Source organism: Pinus tabuliformis, chromosome J (genome assembly GCF_031772625.1).
Source record: "Pinus tabuliformis cultivar Carrire ecotype Pingquan chromosome J, CPIR1, whole genome shotgun sequence".
Taxonomy (NCBI): Eukaryota; Viridiplantae; Streptophyta; class Pinopsida; order Pinales; family Pinaceae; genus Pinus; species Pinus tabuliformis.
The window spans coordinates 339,355,802-339,379,357 of NC_142295.1; the positions used below are offsets into that span (position 1 = coordinate 339,355,802).

The following is a 23,556-nucleotide window of genomic DNA, read 5'->3' on the forward strand; positions in this document are numbered from 1 at the left end:
TATCACCAAAATTCTCTGCCCTGACCTGCGGCTGCCATACTACTTCAAGATCGAACCTATGGAAGGAAGAACACACTGAAAACATACCCAATACTTGTCCTCCTAGCTCCTTCAAGCTGCGGCTTCCTCAAATATATATTAGAGCCCTTGATTTGTGTCGAATGAGGTTGAAAGGCACCTCTTTATATAGAATTCAATGGGGTTGAAGAGACGTGACTTTTGGGCTTATTGAGCCGACATATAGGTGAGGCTGACCTTGATGATTTTATATGGTAGAAACATAAATTCAAAAACACACTTTTCCTTAACTAAATTTGATGAATTTTAGGTCGATTTTGGTCCTCTCGGAAAGAGGAATTCAATGCCATAATTATCTTCTTCAAGAGACCTGCCCAAAGTGGAATTTGGCCCTAGTTTCCAATTTTAACAAAATTTCAACAGTTAAAATTGTGAAGAAGATGACCATTACTTTGGCTCCATGCAACATCACTTGCAAGCAGAGAAAGCCCTTCCATGATTCAAATCAATCCCCGAGATTCAATTAGAATACCCTTTATGACATTCATATCCTACATGTTTAGCGAAACAGGCAAGTCTGTATTTGTCTAGTCTTTCTTTACTAGGCGTATATTTCAGTCAGCATGGTTAACATGCACACCATGTACTCGATTACATCCTGAAATTCAATGGCATTAAATTTGCACAAATAAAACAAATTGAAAGACATCAAACTTCTAACAACCACAATTTTGTAATATGGTGTACCTTCAAGGTCCACAACCACTCATTTCATCAGGACTGGCAAGTCCCATACAATGGGAAAGCGAGCAGAAGTTGAAACTTTTATTTAATTAATCCATATAGGTCAACTGATGGAGGGTCACTAACAATGAGAGCCAAGGTATATATTCTCTCTTGTATATCTTAGCAAGGGTTGATAACTTTATAACTCTTTGTGAAGATTAATTATTGTAACTAACACTATTGCTAATATAACTACCACTTCTTTTATCTGAGTTTTTAGTTGGGACTATGAAGATGTTTTAGTCTAACTTGTTTTGAGTTAACATTTCACTCATCATCAAAGAAGTGAACTCTTCAAGAAAAATGTGTCAGATTAAATCTTTTTACACAGTTCATACCAAAACTCAATAGTGTTAACCTGAGAAAGCCTCCACTTGACTTCTACTTGATTATTACCAAGGTACATCAACTATAACATGGCAGATCAAAACCATTTCTGGAGCATCTCTCATAATCTTTTGCATTATTCTAGCACTTAACATCTGCTTGTTGAATGATTTGTTTGTGTGGATGCATGTTAGGATCTTTTGCAGGATGTTATTGTTATCACTATGGAAGTTCTTAAAAAATGAAATGCTTTTAGAATTGAGATTCCTTTGGTACTTCCAATTCTAGAATGGTGGCATTTGACACTTATACATCTTCTTTAAAATATCTTGGGCATGGAGCTTCAAATAGCTTATTGTCAAATCTCTACTTGACCTCAAGGAAGAAATTTTAGTACCATATAACTTGTTTTTTGCATGATAACAAGCATCCTAACAAACTTTGCTTTCTCTAGAACTTATAAACTGTCTAGACACAAGCACCTTTTCAGGTTTGGCAATGAAGCAGGTGTGATGCCCCATAGTTTCAATTTAAAATTGTTAGAATGATACCCACAGACAATAAAAAAATACATTTATATCATAATGAATAACCAATTTTCTACCAATACCCTATCCATTCCCATCGTGAAAGGTAGGTTCCACTTCCAAACCGAAGAATAACATTCCATCCTCAGTCCACATTGGCACTAAAATCAACTTTTATAACATACAGGTCCATTGTATTCAATGACCAGATACATTCTCACACTAAAAAATAAAAACTTGAAGAAAAGTGACAATCTGAAATCAAAACTTCAGTAAGTTAGTTGCTTTATTACATTTTATGAGAAGAAAAGTGACAATCTGAAATCAAAACTTTAGTAAGTTAGATGATTCATTACATTTTATGAGAAGAAAAGTGACAATCTGAAATCAAAACTTCAGCGAGTTAGATGCTTTATTACATTTTATGAGAAGAAAAGTGACAATATGAAATCAAAACTTCAGTGAGTTAGATGCTTTATTACATTTTATGAGAAATAATTCTTTGTAGTTACCCAGTTTGTTCGGGGTACAAATTCTTTAAATGGTGTTTCATGTAATTTATTTGAATCTTGTTGGATTGTGATCAAAGAATTTTATAATTTGTACCTTGGTTTTACAGTTTTTGGGATTCCTCTATAGAGATTTACGACAAAGCTTGGTGGACCTAGATGCTCTTTTCAACATCTTAAGGTAAGTTTCTTTGATAAACCCTAGGATACACGTTGATCTTTAGTTTTGCAAGACTTCAAAAATGCCATTAGCTTTATGTGTGACCTAATTAGTTATATTTTTTGCATGTGCATGTTGGAGTGTACATCTAAACCAATTTAATCATTTTACTTAAAAATTTGTTCAGAATATTAACAAACCATAGTATGACACTTATAATCAATTATGCAAAAATTCCAAGCAAACATAAATAATTATATAACATATCACTAAAAAGAGATAGCAAGCATTTATGGAAGCCAAATCTGCACAATGTTTATTAGCTTTTCATTGGCATTGAGAATGTAAAGTCTATTTCTATGATTATTGAGAAGTAGGGAACTTTTATAAGTGAATATTTATTCACCTAGTGGATGAGTAACCGTCATGGTCTATAACTTTTACCATCTTTTCCCTATTATGATGTTTCAACAAAGCACACTTCAAGGGCCCCTACAAGCAAAATGTCCTAGGATTTTTAGGTCAATTTCACATGATTTGCTTGAGGGAAGTAGAGCCAAGTTCATAATATATTTTTTGGGTTTTTTATCATTCAAACAGACTCTGATATCGAGTAAATTTTTCTAGTAAATTCTAGATTGCAGAACGAAACAAAATGGGGTAAAAAAGAGAAGAATTTTGGATTTTTTTTTTTTTTTATTAACAAGGGAAGAAGACTAGTGCCTTGATCTATTATGGGCACATTATAGCAAAATCTAGCCCCTATTCTAGTCAGCATATCATTTTGAAAATTTTAATAGATTTTGCAAGAATTCTTGTGTGGGGAAAATTAGGCATCAAGTCTTCCTATAGGATTGATTGTATCTACCATAGGATTCACACAGAGGAAATGCCATTGTGAAACATATAGAACCTGAAATAGTATGTTGTATGCAATTCGATTTTGTGCCTTTGAGATGCTTCACATACAGTGGGTTGGCTAATCAATCTACAACCTGTCAATCATGTGATGCCATTCTTCTGTATGTGTTGAGTCTGTCATGTTGTACCTTTTGTTTATATCATGCATCTTGATGAGTTAGCAAAACATTTATTGTTAGGTTGTAGGTTTTTCCAGAGAATTTACTAGTGTTCATCTTCCAAAATGGTTGATGTTTTGAATCCTCAACTGGATTCATCTTCAGGATGAACACTGGTAAATTCTCCAGGAAACCTACAACCATTTATTCCATCCCACGGGATTCTTAAACCTGTAATATATTGTTAATTAATCAAAATTACTGTGCTGTTTTGTGGTTCCAGTAATCAAAGAAATTGATGTGTTGTCTTTTGGGTTCTATTATTTGGATACGAGTCAAAAATATTGAACTCCCAAGAAAAGTTTATCGGTCAATTTCATGAATGTTAATGCATCAGCGATGGTGATCCCATGGGGTGTTATATTACAAATATACATGTATATTAACTTGGCAACATTGAAGTGCAGAATATTTAGCAAGAGTGCCTTTCAATATTTAGCACATTAAAAAAGTTTATGTGCTGTTTTTTGGGTTCCATTGTTGCTGACGGTATACGAGTCAAAAATATTGAACTCCCAAGAGAGCAAGAGTATATGAAAATGTTGTTCTTACATAAAATGTCTTTGAGGCAATCCAACCTTGTTGTGAAAGACACTGCCTTTAAAATGGGCTATGATGAACTCAATGGAAAATGATATGCAAAGTACAGAGTACAGAACACATCTGACCTTATTGGTTTGCTTTTGTTTTTATCAACATATAGAGCACACACATCATAATCAAGTAGAAGAAGATGGTATTAATAGCCCGAGATTCAAGAAGAATGGAATTTTGCAATGAAGATAACTTGTTCTAAGCCATGACCATAGTGGCTTTCTTTGACTCAAATGCTTCCTGAGTTGACAAAACCACAAAGGAGCTCTATGCTAGGAAATTATGAGTTGGCTAAAGCTCCTCTTGGTAAGTAGTGAACTCAAGCTAGTGCTGGCAAGCATTATCAGCAAGCTGTTGTACTGATACTTGCTTTATTCAAATGCTTCAGCTTGAGTTTGTGTAAGAGTATCAAGGCCTTGCAAAGCAAGACTTTGGTCATCCAGTAATAGTTTCTGTTGACCCAATGACAAAGTCACTGTGTTGCCAATGTCATCTATTTTATTTTGAATATTGTCTAATTGAGATGATATAGTGCTAGCCACTTCAGTGATTTGCTTTTATATATGTGAAGTTAATTTTTGAAGGTACCCTATGTCTTGTCCTAATCTTACATAGAACTTTTGAAGATCAACCATACTAGTATCCACAGTCTTCTGCATATCAAACTACCGTTCTTGAAACTTCATTTGAGTGCCAATTATCTGATGAGATTGCTCAAAAAAATGGAATTGCACTGATCTATAACATTTGTCATTTTATCTTGTACAACCTTTGAATTTGATCCAGTAGTTCTGCTTGAGAATCAATAGAGTGTAGGGAATTATGGTTTTCATTAGAGTGCTCCAACTAAGAATCTGGTTGTTGCTCTCTTTGATCCAATTTGTTCACTACCCGATTAGTGGATGACTTCAACTCATTCACAACCCTTTATGTATCTTGCTTGAATGCATTTCTCTGCAAATGATGGCACATAGCTCTCGTACCATGTATGCAATAATCTAATCTCTAGAACACTAATTTGCAGAATCTGATACTAGCAGAATAACAACAGTAAGTAGGGAGTACTCAACCTGATATGATAATCACAGGTAGAACAGAGATGAACTCTGCTTCTTACTGACTTGGTTCCAAAATTCTAACATACTTTAACAACAAGGTAAACAATGTAGGAAATTATATCATCGCCTCATCAACATTAGTATATATAAACCCTCAGTTCAAGTAGAGACAAATCCAGTTAATAAACAAAACCAAGAATTTGTATTAAGTTTTATTTTTTTTCACTGTTGAGAAGATATTAATTTCATTTAATAGTTGATCTACTCCATGAGAACTCCCAAAATGGATCCCTTTTATAGCAACAAGGTGACCATCAGTAAGCCTCCCAGCATATATAGTCCCACAAGCACTATGTCCACACTTTTTTTTGTAGTAGCAAAGATTTTAGTGGCCTTCTCCAACATCTTATAAGAGAATAGATCAAGTTTGAATTCTTCAGAGTGCATAGGTAGAAGGCTTGTAAGTTGGCTTCCTCCCTAGACTGTCTAATTCAAAAACTAGATTATTTATGTTGTCTGTGTAAAGCAAGTGCAATAAGACTTGTTGCCACAAGTGTTGTCGAAGCCATAAGCCTAGCTGCAAGGACTATTCTCTTTGTTGCATTGTGATCTCTTCGACAATCCTTATCATGTGCCTTCTCACCATGCTTTTTGCATACTCTTATGTATCCAGTGCCTTGACAGAACTCATCTCCTTGATAGCCATCTTTAGAAGCACACCTCACATTGTCAGTTACATCTATTGCATGTTGATAGACCACATTGGGGTCATAGTGAACATCATCAAAAAGTGCCCATAACACCTAATTCCCACTTAGCCCACACTTTGCATCCAAACGGGTCAATATGGGTGTGAGTATCCAACTAATGAAACTCTGGCACTGCAACTAGGAGAAGTGAGCAAAGTCATCATCTCCATGGTGCCATATTGTCTCATTCAGAAGGGGATAGCAAAATGTCCTATCAAACATGCATTGCTCATTGCAGCTCTGCATATAAGGAATATTGCACTTCAGCAGACAATCTGGAGTGTTCTTGCAGTCAGATAACTGGAGAAAGTTGCTGACAGAAATTGCATAATTCTTCATGCCTTTGACACTGAAGCCCTTGAGTTTTTTAGGATAGGAAGATTGGAGAGGATTGATGATGATCCCATCTGATGAGAAACTTATAGTAAAGGTTGTTCACTTAAATCCTTACAGTGTTGTTATAGCATTGCAATTTGAATCCATCCAGCTGACAATGCCTTGAATTGATATAGAAAGGATATGGAATTGAGGCTTTCTCGCAGCTTTCACTGCATTTCCCTGTGCCCTGGACTATGTTAGAAAACACTCTAATCGAGAAGACCTGAGGTAGCCATGAACCCAAAAAGGCTAGAATAACAACATAGGAAAGGCTAATACTCATTTGTCTTGAAAGTTACCACATCATTTTAAGGCATGCTAAGACAATATAAACTTCCTAGAATAACAAAGCAAATACCCATGTATGTTTTGTATATCCTCTTGGTTTTGAAGCCTGCTATGGGAAGATTTAGCACCTAATATGATGGTAGCATTCATCTTATGCTCATTACCTACTCTAAACTTCTCCTTTCAGCTTCGCTACTTCATTCGATTGCAAAGTCTACAATGGTCCATATCAAATCAACCCAAAGTAGGACAATCATGGCTCAAAATATATATGCATTCAATTTCTTTGTTCATACTTTTTTTTTCTTGGTTCTCGACAAGACAAGAGGTTGAATAATTGCTTAGACACTGTAGTAGTCTGTCTTTCATAGTGTGCTTGATTAGTACTTCATTGTATGTCCACAACCACCGAGTATATGTCATATATATTTGCTCAGCCTACTACATATACACACTACATATCTATCCAAATACCAAAAATGGCATTTTGGACATGTGGGTTCAAACTTCTTGCATTTGGGTCATGAAGACATGACTAGTGCTTCATTGTCGAATCCCGACAGCTACTGCGTATACATCCTAGTCTACAATATACACATTGGGTATATCACCAAATCCTTGAAATGAAATATTTTTGCATGCGGGCCAAGAGTCCTATATTTCAGTCACGCATTCACGATATAAAATATCAGGGAACCACCACTTTGATACGAGTGCCAGAATTTAAGTGCCACTCTAATAATATGTTTGTTTGCACCAAAACCAGGAAGTAGTTACAATGAGGCAAATGGAATTCAAGTCCATATCTCTGTAATTAGTGCAATAAAACATTTATTTTGCACAAATTTTTACCAATCTGCCAAATCTTGCAATGCTTTGACAATAGCCATGAACCATTCCAATAAAAAAATACATTATAGACCCAAAGAGGGGGTCTTAATTTTGGTCGATATAGAAATATTACCAACTTGGTGAAAGTTTTCTTTGAAAAAGCTGGAAGAGACTACAATGATTTTGGATCTTCGTAAACATTCCTGGCGACTGCTATGTGCCAAATTGTAAATTGATAAGACGCGACAATCGTATGACCTCTTAAGTGGATATTTAATAAGAACAGAGCTATGTTTGAGCTTTGAGCAGTTTGAAATAAAATTGAATGTCTGAATATAGAGGCATTTGGTGCTACTTGTGCAACTGATCCACCCTTTGTTAAACTTGGGGAGAAAACTTTAGAGGGAGACCATTTGTACTGCCTCAACGCATATTCTTAGTGGAATTTTAACAAACACTTCCCTTGCAAACTCTAATCTCTCACTAGGAATACCACTTCCGTTGCAAACTCATATGCGGGTGTTGTCATTGGCAGGTTGCAGGTTCAAACCCCACACCAGCTAGCTTTTGCCAGATTGCATGGCCCACCAGTTCGATGTGCATGGTAGTCTTCAAGTCAGGTGGCTTCCCATTTTGACTTGAGTTCACTTCTGATAGTGTGTACATTGACTTTCCTGCCCTACTTCAAAGTTGCTAAATGGGCACATGAACTTAAAACACTAACAAAGGTGACCCAATCTGTCTTCATTCTTGCCAAAAACATTTCTCTAAAAATATGTAGGGTTTTCTCACCATACCCAACCTAGGCATATGTTGCCATCATTGCATTCCAAGAAACTACATTCCTTGTAGGCATTGTATCAAATAATTGGTGTGCACTCTCTAAGGTGCCAAACTTGTAATGATTGATGTCCATGAAATGACATCTCACATAACCATTTTATCAAATAGAAGGTGTGCATCATCTATACTCCAACACATTTAGTATACATGTCTGCAATGGAACTCCCGAAAAAGACATCCAATTCAAGTTCACTTATGATTATCAAGCCATGTAGATGTCTTCCTTGCTCGATTGAGTGTAAGGTAAAAAGCATTGAGGGCACTATTGAAGGTAATATAATTCAGCCTCATGCTAGACCTATGCATTTCACGAAGCTGTTGGAGGGATTCCTCACTATACCCATGTTGGGTGTAGATCCCAATCAATGTACTCCAAGAGACCAAATCCCTCTCAGGAATCATATCAAACAATTACCTTGCACGCTCTAACCTACTGCATCGGGCATATCCAACAACCAAAGAATTCCATGTGAAAACATTAGGCACGCAAATGTGATCAAACACTTGGATTGCATCCTCCTTTCTATCACACTTAACATACATTTCAATAAGAGCAAGCTCTCGAAAGGCATTTGATTCAAATCCCACGTTGATTACCTTTTCTTGAACTTGCACACCACACTACGGACACATCAAGTTGGCACATGGATTTAGACCACTTGTCAATGTAAATTGGTCTGGCCTTAAACTTGCAAGCTTCATCTAAAAGTAAAGCTTCAGAGTCTCCTTATTGTGGCCTTGCTGGCAAAAGCTAAAATGATTGCATTCCAAGACACAAAATCCTAATCAAGCATTTTTTCGATCAGTTTAGCTGCATCTTCAACATTTCCCCTTGACAGCTCGGGGTGGAGATATTTTTTTGGATTCCTGGTTGTTTTCATTCTTGAGAAACCTCCTTATGCCCTGGAATCTAGCTCGGGGCTAATTGGGCAGCGAGAAATACCACAGTGCTACCCAATCTATGGCTGGGTGGAGAAGCTTAGTCCCTAACTTAGTTGCCCATTTTATCTAAGATTAGTACTTCTTATGATTGAAATGTGCATTAAACTCTAGGTCGAATTCAAGGTATGAGGCATAATCTTTTATAAGGCAATATATCACTGATGATATTGCTTGATAGTGCATGAATTAATTTGATGGTTGTAAGAGTTCAATTACAAGCCTATGAGTTCATTCTTGAAGCATACACAGGTACAGTTTGTGAGTTAGATATGCATTATTTCTTGTCATCTTACAACCATTATCACTATGTGTTCATAATCATATCAACATTCTAATGCAATCAATGATGGCCACTTGTAATTTATCCTTGTTTCTTTCTACCCTAACTATGATATGAAAATAGTTGCAACTACTGTATATCCTGAGGTCTGCCAGAAAATGCAGATATGGTAGCAAACTTTTGGGCGTTGTTATCTTCAGTTCCGCAGTTGGTATTTTTATTCGCTTTATCCAACATTGATTTTTGTTATCCAATGGTTTTACCTATGAGCCATTGACCATTGTAAGAATACATCTGGTGCAAAGAGCATTGAAAGGCTTACATGCTGCCTATAGGCTTAATTACACACACACACATATATATGTGTGTGTGTGGGTGTGTAGCACCCATAGACTTCATGATACCTAAAGGAATAAATACTCACATTAGTAACATAGATCTTTTTTGATGTGTGACTTGCAGTTTTACCCAGTGATTGAAATAAGGGAGAAAGATCTCCATCTATAGGAACTTTCACATAATATTTCTAACTCTAAACCTTGATAGTTATTAAAGTTTCCCTCATTGTAGAGGGTGTCGACGACAAGAAAGTGAATTATTTGGGAAGCTAAAGTCCCAAAAGTGTGGTTAACGCTATGTCCAAATTCTATAATTTTGTGCTTTGGTTTCTAAACTATCCTGCAAGGTAGATATCTTCTTTCATTCATTTCTATCTTCATTTTCATTTTCTAAATGTTCATGAAACTGGTTTGTCGCTAATAAACTGACTCAACTTGTAAAGCTCTATATACATCCAAAAGATAATGTGCACAACTAAGATTATAATATAATTAAATTCATTATCCCAATGATTCATGATTGTCATCGTTATGAATATTTGAAAGGTCTTGAAAGTGTTACAATTGTTGGATTATTAAGCGCTTAATACTTTTTCTGGCTGGTGACATCTTAAATTTAAATTTATCTTTTATGACTCTTTAAATGGAACAAGTGTCCTTAAAGTGAATTTGTAAGTTTTGCACCTTAACCAATTCTGAATGATTAATCATTTAGTTATGGACTTGAAGAAACAATGCCGACTACTAATTGTCAAATTGTAGTATGTCACCTGTGAGATTACCCGTTGAAGTTTGTTTAGCTTGAAAGTGTTTCATGCACCTTAATCTAAATGAAACTTATGTTACGTATAAGTGTACCTTCTTATGTGGTTGTTTGCTGGGCCCCTTTGACCTGTTGTAGTGAATTTATCCTCCTTAATCTTCGCTGCCACAAAGATATCTTTTTATTTTGATTGATGTGTCCCAAATGAGAGGGAATGATCCTCTACATATACAATTCAGTGGGGTTGAGGGGATGCGACTTTTGATCTCTTTACCGACATATAGTTGAGGCCGACCTAAATAATTTACATGAGAGAAACATAAATTCAAAATTCTACTTCTACTTATCCAAATTTGATGATCTTTAGATCGATTTTGGTCCTCTCGAAAAGAGGAATTCTATGCCACATTTATCTAGCCCCAAAGGAGTTGTTCAAAGTGGAATTTGGCCCTAGTTTCCATTTTTAACAAAAATAAACATCAATATTTTTTTTCTAGCATTTTAGGTTGAATTCACAATAGTATGCTAAAAAGTGTCATTTCAATGTCTGGAAATTAGGATATATAAATGTGAGATATATGCTCTACATCTTTGGGTTATCTCATTTTCAAATCTAAGCTTTTTTAGGCCACATGTTAATTGTTTGAACTTTGAACTTTGAAGAAATTTCTAAATGGACTTCGTAAGGCAATGGTACCATAAATTGTGTTAATTCAAAGATTTGACTTCCATATTTTCACAAAATACAATGTCCTCAATAAATACTTATATGTATAGATACTTATGTTTAGGATTATATATGTGTTGGAGCGGTTCATTTATGTTTTACTATAATTCTGATGTTGACAAGCTTTAGCGGACTTTTTTCATCAATTGCTTATAGAATATGAAAAAGGAAATGATTGTCAAAATGTGGCAAAAATTACATTTCTCTTGATCTCTTTTTTTATTGTTCATGACAAGATAATCATGTTGCAGGAATGAGTTATCCTACAATCTGTTTCAATTTGTGGATTTTTTTTTCCTCTCATTTTTTTACAATGATGTAGATTTCATTTCCATGTTGATGGCTTTTGCATGTATCTTATCTAGCCCCAAATGATGGTAATGGAGTGGATCTTGAGAAGTAGTCGTGGACACAGACTCTATTAGTGGTTAATGTTACAATACCACTTCCACCTGATATCAGAAAAAGTTTAATGGTCCGTGACATAAAGAAGAGTCATTTAACGAAATGGTTGAAGGGGCAACCTCATGTCTTAGTTGTAAGTCATTTATTTTCATTTTTTAGCTGTAAGTCATCTGTTTGATTTTGAGCTTTATCAGATCAATTATTTCACTAATCCAATATGCATGGCCTGTATTTCTCACTCGATGTTAGTTACTTGACATGGTTGATATAACATTCAATTTTAGGCCACTTTTATTTTAAGTCACAGATTTTATTGATTAAAAGGATGTTCATATTTTAATTGGTTTACTTGGAGTTTGATTTAATTTTTTTCGTAAATTCCACGTGGATGTTATTTTTTCAGGGTGAGATTTTTGCACTAGTAAGGTCAGATGAGTCATAGAACATAGGTATACAACAAGCACATCTTTGGCCTTTGTTGTGTATCTGTTATTCTTTATATCATTGATGGATGGTTATTGATTGATGTAAAACAAAGGATGGGAAGGTCTTGCCAATTCTCTTGACAAAACAAAGTCAAATGGAGTGGTAGAATTGTGTTTTAAAGGGTGAGCCAGAAATCAATACTTGAAAAGTAGAACTTGAGAATAGAAAGCTATCTGATCTGGATCTAGAGACACAACAAACCTTGGAAAAAAAATGATGGTATTGATGAGTCTTCCCTGCAAATAAGCTCTAATTGTTAGACCACTTCCCAAATTTCAGTTATCTACAATGGCAATAGTGACTCTAGCTTTAATTGTACGAATAGTGACTTTGGCCATTGTCCTGTTCGTTTCCTACGAATGATTTTGATTTTCAAACTCCAACTAGTTTGTTGTTAAACTAATTAAAGCTTTGATGACAAACATATAGTTTTCAAAGCTCTTTTCTAAATCTATTTTCTTGAGAAAATTTTTCTTTTTACTTTAGGTACTGTAGATTGCTACCGCGTGACATATGCTATGATATAATTTCCTGGATAAATTGACAGAAGTGTTGTACAATGTAGTCTTTTTTAAATCTAAAGAAACATAATTTCCAAATATAAAGTTTATTAATTAAGAACATCTTTTAGACTTCTTAGCTAAGTTATGATTATATTTTGATAGGGGATTTTGTGTACGCTGATATTGTGTTGTCTCTTTGGTTTCTGTCAGATAACAATGGTTAATAAGGAACGTGTTCTCGAGTAGCAGGCACACATCTTATTCTACTATTGACATGGATCTCCATGGTTTTCAGGCATGGCAACAAAAATGCAGATGTTAGTGGGATCTCCAAAGTCTGTGTTGGATGAATTTAATACTAGTGATGATTTTGATTCCTTGTTAGATAAAGAATGTCACAAGTCGAATTCAAATAAACAGAAGTAGCTCAGGAATGAAGATGAAGCTATTGCTTTCTGTCCAAGTTAATTTTTTTATTTGTTGGTTGTTGTTGTGTTTTGAGTGCGGACTTGTGAAATTCTAAATTGCATGTTGGTTTATGTGAAGGGGGAATATATATATATATATATATATATATATATATATATATATATCGTTCATGGTTTCTGGAAATCCATGTTACATTTGCACATAAGTTTAGATATCATTCAGATATCTAAACACCCAACAACAACAACATTGAGATTTTTATTTCACTCAACCTATAACATATTGCATCAGTCTTCATCAATGCTCTTCTTCCATATGCTATCCACTTATGACATTTCCTTTGAAATATTTGGTGAATTTGCTAGTTATAATCATTTATAGGTTATAAATGTCTTCAGAGTTTCACTTCTAATTGAGTATTCAACTTCACATATTGATTCTCTTATACGTAACTATTTTTCCTTCCATCTACATTTCATAACTTCCATAACCATTAGGTAGGGACCTGCAATTTCGATGCTTCTTTGCTTGTTTAGTAAAATATTTATGAGACTTTAATTTATTGAAAGTTGTAGAATTTACAATTTATGAAGTTTTAAGGTCTAATTTTTAAAAGTCTAATTCTTTAAAGGGTGCTAGCTCAATGGAAGAGCATCTGCTTTACAAGCAAGAGGTTGGTGGTTCGATTCCATCGTGCCCTGATATCCATATGGAATGACGACGATCAATTTTTGGTGACGGAGGCTCTTTTGCCCATCACTAATGAGCTTATGGTGACATTTTTCGACCCTCACCAAAATATGAAATGGTGACGGTCAACAAACGCCACCATATACGCATCAGTAGTGACGACCATGAAAGGTCCATAACCATAAATCGTTATTGTTGATATGAAATGGTGATGGTCATTGTCCGTCATTATAGTCATTATTCGTGACGGACCTTGAATGTCACCACAACACCTATACTTTTGGCAATGCGACGTTTGGTGACGGTCAATGAACGTCACCATATATATGCACAAATAGTGACAGCCATGAAAGATCCATCATAATAAATCGTTGTAGTTCATATGAAATGGTGACGGTCACTATCCGTCATTATAATCAATATTCGTGACGGACCTCGAATGTCACCATAACGCCTATACTTTTAGCGATGCCACCTTTGGTGACATTTAGTTTTTGGTGACTGAGGCTATGGTTTGTCACCATTGCTCATATGAAACGGTGACGGTCGCTATCCATCATTATAAATCATTATTGGTGATAGACTTTGAATGTCACCACAACACCTATATTTTTGGCGACGCCACCTTTGGTGACGTTCAATTTTTGGTGACAAAGACTCTTTTGACCGTCACCAATGAGCTTATGGTGACATTTTTCGCCCCTCACCAATGTCATTTTTTCTTGTAGTGATCATTAGTTTTTCATACTATATCTAAGATATAATTATCTTAGAAGTGGGACCTATGATTACAAAGAACTAATAAAGCTCAACTGCAAAGCTTATCTGTAATACTTGGATGACTATAAGGCTTTGGGGTTTGGTTAGTAATAACTAATTTTTGACTGGTTCATCATTTGGCATCATCATAAAAATCCTCCTACCTACAACGAAGGAGAGCCCTTTAAATTTATAAAAGGTTTCTTTGCTTGAGCATAAAACTGTTAAAGATTGATGAAATCTTATGTAATGAGTGATTTGAAATTTCTTTTATGCTTGGTGTTAATTTAGTATCATTTTAATAAATCTGAGTTGAATTATTTTTGTTCAATATTTATCTCATTAGCTCCATCGTTTTGTTTTTAAGGGTCCTTTGTATTGAGTCATCTACACAACCCTCCTCACTTCTTCAATACCTTACCTTTCTTGCATGAGAATATGAAAACCCTCAGACATGGGGGAGTGGTTGTTGGAATTGTTTTTAACATCTTCATTTCGCTTTCTTTAGCTTCCTTCAGCATATCAGATTGGCACTCATCAACTTCGACTATTCTAGATCATTTAGGATCTTCAGCCTTACTTTTCCTCATTTTTTGACACTTCCACTGCAATTTCAAAATTCCTGTACTAGTGCGTTGTTTGTAGTTTTTCTAGTAGAACAAATTCAGATGCAACATCAGTATCACTCAGCAACTACTCCATCTTGACCTTTACGACATGTTACAAGGAGCAGCCTAGAGGATTCCAATTTGAAGACTATGCATCAGGGCATCTTATTAAAATTTCATCCGGTATTGGAAAGAAGTTTCTTGAATGCATTCGGTACTGAAAAACTATGTTCATCTAGTACTAGAAAGGAGTTTCATGTGTGCATCTAGTACTGCAAAACAATTTTCATACGGTACTGAAAATATTTGTCTGTGGTACAGTAACGGAGGAATGAGATCAATATTTTATTTTCTGCTATTAAGATTCATATTAGTCATGTGATGAATATATAATTACCCTCATGAAATTTTATTACCATCACTTGTTAAGCCCCTATCCTAATCCTAAAGTACTTACCTTCATTCCCTGGTTGTTCCAAGAAAAAATCCTTTTTAATATGATTAAGTGGGATAATTATGGGTGTGATTGGATGAATGCCAATCATAATATGAGAAAATGAATTCTAAAATCGAGCCTCTGTGGGTTGTTTAAACAATGATGTTACCACCATTTCATAACCATAAAGTTGAATGATGGCAATGAATGATTACCAGAACATTGATATGGACTGTCTCGTACTATTGTACTCGACCACATTCTATTCATCATGTTTAAAAATTTATTTGCATGAAGTGCGATATCATCAACGAGAATGATTTCTAAATCAGCTTCACATACAACGTATCGCCATCATCCCATATGATCTCGCCTAGTAATTTTGGAAACAGTGTGATCGTTGCCATTCCCTTTCGAATTATAAATGCTCCTCTGGATTGCTTCACCATCCAGATGAGCATTATTTCTATCTTTCATAACCATTTGCCCTTTCATTCCACTCCTCCATCTAGCGTCAGTTCCAGTACTCTGCTAGTTCTAGTACTCTGCTATTTCCGGTACTTCACCCCTTCCAGTACTCTGTTATTTCTGTTACCCTACTACTTCCGATACTCAACCCTCTTTACGATTTATCCCTAAGAATTTTTTAAGACTCGGGCTTAAATCTGGTGTGGAGGTAGATATGCACGAAAAAATGTTCCAGTTTTATCAAGAAACAAATGAATATTAGTTGTGCAGAGAAAAATTCGAGCACTTAGATGGTTGGATTCCATTTTTGGAGAAGTTTAAAGGATACCATGAGGGCATTTCTCACGCCTTCACTCAAAGTTATGATGGTGAATATTTTCAACTAGGAGGTCTGCAGTTAGAGATCACATAAGCTACTATAGAGGAAGCTACAAGATTATCGAGTGCAGGGGAGAAATACTTCAAGGGTGTAAATATTAACAAGGAGTTGTAAGAAGGCTCCATTTTTGAAATTTTGAAGAATGGTTTAATACTTTTTTTTGCATGAGGACATGGAATGACTAAGGCATGGGGGAATGTTGATTCCCATTTTTTATGCCTTTCATACCCCATATTGTCCTCTATTTTTTACCAAATTTACCTCGAAACCTACTCACCACTTCCTTACCTTCAAAAACATGACTTTTAGCATCCTTGTGTATATATGAGGTAATTTATATTTAAAGCTTGATTTTTATGTTTTATTGTAGTAGAAATAGAATTATTTGATTTCTTATACTCTCTGATTAATTGGATTGGCTCACATAGATGTGCTCCTGCTCATCCAGTACTAGTGCAGTGATCTGGTACTCGTGCTCCTATCCATCTGGTACCAGTGCAACAATCTGGTACCCGTGCTCTTACTCGTCTGGTACGAACATTAGAAATCTGGTACTCGGGTTCTCATACGGTACCCGTGTATTTACTGATTAGATGCCCGTGCTTTTATCCACCGTGTACCTGTGTTCACCATACTCGTGCACCCATCTAGCACTAACAACAACACGTGTAATTCTGGTACCCATGTTCCAGCACCTGCATGATTTTGGTACCTGTGTTCCTGCATTGACTATATTATTCCAGTACCAGACCCTACTTTCCAGGTTCGATGGTTGAGAAAATTGTCTTCGATGAGGCCAAGGAAATTGTTGATCAAAAACATCATTTTATTACAACAAATCGAGATATGCTTCCTCCTCATGCAGTGCGTGTGATGAGGATGATGTTGAATATGTAAAAGAGCTAAACTGTAATATTTGGTATGATTTGGTACTATTTTATTAAGCCTTTATGTAATGCCATTTATCTATAAGAGAAGGCTTGTAGACGATATTTAGAGATTGGAGATTAGAGAGAGATTAGAGAAATATAGAGAAATAGCATTTTAACTTTACTGTTATGCTAGAGACTTGATTTTGTAATATTTCTTTGAAATCAATAATATGAGTAGCAATTGATGAATTCGATGTGTTAATTAATTTCTTAGTTCTGTAAGTCTTCAAGCTTTCCTTGGTAGCTTGGAAAGGGCCCATCGAAGCCATCAAGGCAAGTTCTTATTCTAGTTATTATATGGTTTAGAAGTGTTTTAGAGTTTGATGCAATTCTAGTCTTGTTTTATGTAAGTAATTTCTGAGTGACAATTTATTAGTTTTATGAATGAAAACTTTATTTCTTAACCTGCACATTTATTTGTTGATTGTTATTTTAATGAACAGGGAAGCAAAGATCAAAGATCTCACCATTCACCTACATGTGCTATTAGTTAAGACTCTTGTCATACATTTCCTGTACTAGAATGCACAATTTCTTTCAGGACTAGTCCCAGTTGCTTTGTTTAATGCTTGAATGGAGTGAATTGATTCTATTGTAGTGTTTGAGATCAACTGCTACAGGAAAACAGAGTTGAATCCATATTTTCATTTCATGAGACTGTAAATGGATAGACTTGTTACCTGAGCAAGAACCATTAGATTACATTTCTTATTAAGATTTTATTTTTGAGTTTCGCTTTCAAATTGTGTGAGGAAGTTAGTATTGGTTTTTATCTAGGCTATACTCATCTGACATAGGAACTTACATATTATCGGCACATATAATGTATCAGCTCTACTGTTTACGACTCCCTGGTTGAAAATTTAATATTGTGGAGATATATCATTCATATAATTGCCCCAACAATCACAATGGCCCTACTGTGCAGGGATGTAATTTTTGAATTCAGGGTTCTGTGATCCATAATATGTTTGAAAAAAAATATTTCAATAAAACAACTAAGTAGGTTTTCTCTACATCTATTTATTTCGATGCCTAGATCGGGTTCCTCATCTTGTCCTGAAGATGAACCACACTAGTTGGTTTGAAACACGTCGATGAGATTTTCTCCTATGTGATTTTTATTGAAATATTTTTTTGTCAAACATATTATGGATCGGAGAAGCCTGAATTCAAAAATTACATCCTTGGACAGTAGGGTCACTACAATTAAAGTTCATCATTTCGAGAGGGCACGTTTGTAGATCTCGAAGATGAAATCTGATCTAGTGTTCCTAAAAAGATGTAGGGACTCATATTATTAACTGTTCTTGAGTCAAACTAGTCGGTCTAATCTAATTGCTAGTTAGTGTTTCTCTACATCTATTTATTTCGATGTCTAGATCAAGTTCCTCATCTTGTCTGGAAGGTGAACCACACTAGTTGGTTCGAAACGCACGAGATTTTCTCCTATGTGATTTTTACCAAAAGGTTTTTTGTCAAACATATTATGGATCAAAAAAGCCTAAATTAAAAAAAAAGGTTAAATATTTATAAATTATTTTGATTGTGAATTAAGTTAGGGTTTTTGGGCAGGTGGTATTGATAAGCCATGATATTGGCCCATGTTATTGTAACAAAACCTATTTACAAGTTAATAATATCCATGGTAATGTGGGGGTGAATATCCATGGCTAAGAATCTTATCATATTGCTATAAAATATTTTGATTGTGAAATAATTTATGGTTTCTAGGCATGTGGTATTGATAAGCCATGGTATTGTAACAAGGCCTATTTCCAGGTTAATAATATCCACGGTAAAGTGGGGGTGAATATTCATGGTTACAAATCTTTTCATATTGTAAGTATTAAGTTTTTATGTGTTTATTAATTAAATTTAAATATGGTTTTGGAATCATTAGTTTAATTTATAAGGTAAAATGGATTTTAATTTATAATTACTAGTTATATGTTATATTTTTTAATATGATATTTACATTATGATTTTCTTTTATCTAAAAAAGTGTTCGCAATTTTATTAATAAATAAAAAAATTAAAATATAGCAAATTATATTGTACAATTTTTATTATTTTTGACTTTTTATTATTAATTGAGCCAACATTTAAATACTTACACTCATCTCGATAATAGGCTCTATATTACTTTTAACTTTTTATTATTAATTGAGACAACATTTAAATGTTTACACTCATATGTGGGCATTATATTACTTTTAACTTTTTATTGCGAGAGGCGCTCTACAACCTGGTATAGAGTAGATGTGTAAGTGTAATGTAAAAAGGTTTGTCAATAGTTTTAAATGTCCGGAAAAACATATATAGAAAAAAAAAACTTATATGTTAAATGATATATTATAAAAGAAAATTTAACAAACAAAATAATTGGATAAATATAAGTACAAAACCATGGTCTAAAATAATATATTAAATAAATATAAAGTACAAAACTAAGAGTTATAACCAAACCATGGGCAATAATACTTTTCTCAAAAGCTACTTTAACACAAACAAATCTAGTGCCTAAAAATGAATATAACTGAAGTGATATTTATATATAATATTTATTTTAATAGAAATTTGAAAAATTAATAATTTAGTGATATTTTTAAAATCAATTAAGATTAATAAAAAATAATTCAGATTAATGTAGGGTAGTTAAATTTGACTATCAAAATTTAATATAGTAGTACATTTATTATACAAATTATGCGTGTGGTACATTAAAACAATTAATATAAAATATAAATACAAAATTAATGACTTAATGTTACTATATTTATTATAGAAATTGTGTTCATGGTCCATTAAAATAATTAATATGAAATATAACTATATAGATTAATGAGTTAAAAAATGAAAATATCTATATATGAGAAATGAACAATAATTATTGTAAATAATATATATGAAAATGTCATAAATAAATAAATCGAGAATTAAACACAATAATTTATAAATGGATTAGTAATTGAAGGTTATAACATTTTTTTATCAAGATTATGAATTAAGTTCGGGTACTCTAAGTAATATATGAAACAGTTCTATTAGAAGTTTTTTTTTGGGTCAATTCTATTCAAAATCCTATACAATTTTTAAAAAATCATGTGTTTAATTTGCAAAGATCAAGTGCCTCATGGGTTTTTCAAGGTGCAAAATCCATTTATGCATTCAAAAGTGTATTTTACACAACAAGAAGCCACAAACATACTAGATATTGTATTGCCATTTTCCGACCAAAAAAATATTTTGTGTATACTATATTGAATTAAGTTTAAGATACTAATTAAATTGTACTAACCGTTAAAAAATAATAAACCAGCCTAGATCTATCTTAACTCCGGATCTACCAAGCATCGAAAGGGATCAATTTTTTTTTTTTCACATTAAAAGAAGTTTGTATCTCAAGAGATTGGATCTCTCTCTGCACTTGGTAGATTCATAGTTAAAATGGATCTAGGTTGGTTATGAATTATCCTACATTTAAATGTTTACCCTCATCCTCGATACTGGGCTATATATTACTTTTAACTTTTTTTTCATCTCTAATTGAGCCGACATTTTTAAATGTTGACAATTTTTCTTACATTACACCTACACGTCTCCCTTATACTGGGTTGTAGAGCACCTCTCGGTGCAACTAGTATTCCTCATTTTATAAAGAAATAAAAGTTGTAATGACCTTATTGGTTAGGTTGGTTTTAACTCTAAAGGTAGAAGTAAATATAGATCTTATTTAGATTGAATTTTCTTATAAAATGGTTTTCATCATGCATTCATCAATACACAATTCCTATTGAAATTTCCCTTTTAGGTCAAATAGCATATTATTAACCACTATGAAACACCATTGTTCTCACTTATGTCGATCATTCACAATACGTCCAAGTTTTTATAGTGCTCAAATCACTCACTTAGATAGTAATTCTTGTTTTGTAAAGTGACCTACCTTCATTTTCAATGCATTTTTACATTGCCATGGATGCAAAAGCCCAATAGTAATTAAAAGAGTTGAAAATTTACACTATTCTTAATATGGAAATGAATAATATAAAAGTGATAACATCCACAATAACTAACAAGAAAGGAATAATTATAATTAAGCCCGTGAAAGAGAAATCCTAATATTGATAGTGAAATTGATAATAATGCTCACAACACCATTTTGAGGGATTAAACTTGAAAATAATAGAGTTCCAATATCATGTGAAATATTTCTAGCAATCCCTAACTATGATTAATACATATTACATTATTTAATTCCAACTACATAGTGTGCCTTAGTTCAATATGCCACATTATATTATTGAATACACAATTTGAATGCTTAGGGGACCTTTTCTAACAAGGTCACATTAGATTCTTACATTATTGAGTACACACTTTACCTACTTAATGTGTTACAGGCCATTTTATCACATCTGCTCAATAGGCCTGCAAACTGGATCAATCAATATCCTCGAACACTTTGTCATAACTCCTTCACAAAGCCCTAAGCATAATTTTTGAGACAATTAGCTCAAAAACATTGTTTTTAGCCCCAACGCTACTTGCATGCTTGGCCACCTGTGCTTAGTGCGTGTTCCATAACTGAGCACCAGTTTTGGTCAGCACATGTTACTCCCTTATGTAGGTGCACTGATTCTAAATATTCGGGAAAAATAAAAAAATATCTCCTAAGCTTCCTCTTCCAGAAGCTTCCAAGGTAGTTTTAACTATTTACTACATATAGAAAGCTCAAATTCCTATCTGATCCTATCTTGGAGACATTATCTCTTATCCCTTGAGCTCATCCTCCCATCATATGTGGATCTCAACCCTTAAATGGTAAATCCTAAACTACCACACTCATCCTATAAATTTACTGCCTCCCAAAAGGTCTGGGTTGGCTTTTGGAGATTGATAGTGCCCTCATGTTGCTGCGTTGAGCCAAAAGGAGTCATTGCATTCATGCATTACGGTTGATTTTGAGGTGTGCTTTGTGACAAGGAAGGACACGTCAATTTGGGGAGACATCTACAATGTTAGACTTCTATTTATGGTTGTAACTCTCTCTTATATTTGTTAATACAAAGAGCAACTTGTTTTCCTATATTTGCTGTGTTATGTTTGAACTCATGTATTTCAATGCCATGTTGACTCATTGATTAGAGATTTTAGATTATGCTACATGGATTGTGGCTCTTTTTCTTGTTTAGTGATGTGTGTAGGTTCCAATTATAGCACTTGGAGATATACTCGGAGCTTACAAGCAAGGAGGAAAGGAAGGATTGCTACAGATTCCAAGTAGGCTTCTTTCCCATTTTCTAATCTCTCTAAGGAAAAATTGAATCTCTTTGTTGTATTTTGTTCTATATCAAACCACTAGATCTAGGGAAATCACCTTTGTCCACAATCGTGAAAATTACGCATAACAAATTGGCACCTTTACACCTCTTAAAGCTACCTTGATTGACTTACTCAGATAGTGATTGACCTTAAGAAAAACAAAATTGGGCTTGGTCAGGCTTATTGTGTCATGTTTTGACAAAAATATCCCTAGCACTTTCTTTGTTACGATACAAAGCGCCCCAATGCTTAAGTTTCTTCTCTGTACGTGCGCTGTAGTGCATTGGTTCTTGTTCTGCACTTGTGTGAAATTGCGTGTTTTTGTAAAGGAAATCCCCCTCAATTGCTTGGGGGGGGGTGGGGGGGGGGTTAAAACTGTGTATGAGTGTTAATCACCTTTGAGTGTCATCACTTTTTGATAAGATTTTACTTCGTTCTTTCTTTCTTCTTGTCAATTAGGGTTTTTTGCATAGATTGATTGTTGATTTTTGAAAATTAATTTTTACATTACAGTTAAAGTTTGTGTGGTTTCTTTTCATCAACAATCAAGTTGCATTATATGTTTCTTTGTATTTCAGACATTAAAAGAAAAGAAAAGAAAACTAATTATTTGCATGCATATAGGGCTTTAATTTTGATTTGAATAGGTAAGTCAAGGAGAAAACTTATCTGTTGCATTGTTGATTGATTTCTTCTTCCCTACTTAGTTAGGCCTTTCATTGTTAAAAGTAAAATGAAAAGAGTTATTTTTGTCATATTGGTTGCATTATAGGTGTGTTCAGTGACATCAAGTTTTGAGCCTTGAAATCAAAACATAATTTAAGATAAAATCTAAAATTCACTCTCAATTAGCCTAAGGAGCATTTGAAACTTAATGACATACATAGAGGTCTAGGCTAGAGACGTGTTCCGATGTATTTAAACATAGGATCTGGT

At 34.1% G+C, this 23,556-nt stretch overlaps 1 long non-coding RNA gene and 2 pseudogenes across 1 annotated transcript in view; 1 reads left to right on the forward strand and 2 right to left on the reverse strand.

Annotated features, from left to right (window-relative positions):
- LOC149227122 (uncharacterized) overlaps positions 1-13,133 on the forward strand; it is a 28,264-nt gene extending 15,131 nt beyond the window's left edge. The window contains exons 3-4 of the long non-coding RNA XR_016247110.1: positions 2,278-2,348; positions 12,802-13,133. This is a non-coding gene — a long non-coding RNA (uncharacterized LOC149227122). The remainder of the gene's footprint in view (positions 1-2,277; positions 2,349-12,801) is intronic.
- Positions 3,905-4,972, reverse strand: LOC149227123 (protein GAMETE EXPRESSED 1-like; annotated as a pseudogene).
- On the reverse strand, positions 5,320-6,468 carry LOC149227124 (probably inactive receptor-like protein kinase At2g46850; annotated as a pseudogene).
- Positions 13,134-23,556: the final 10,423 nt, after the last annotated feature.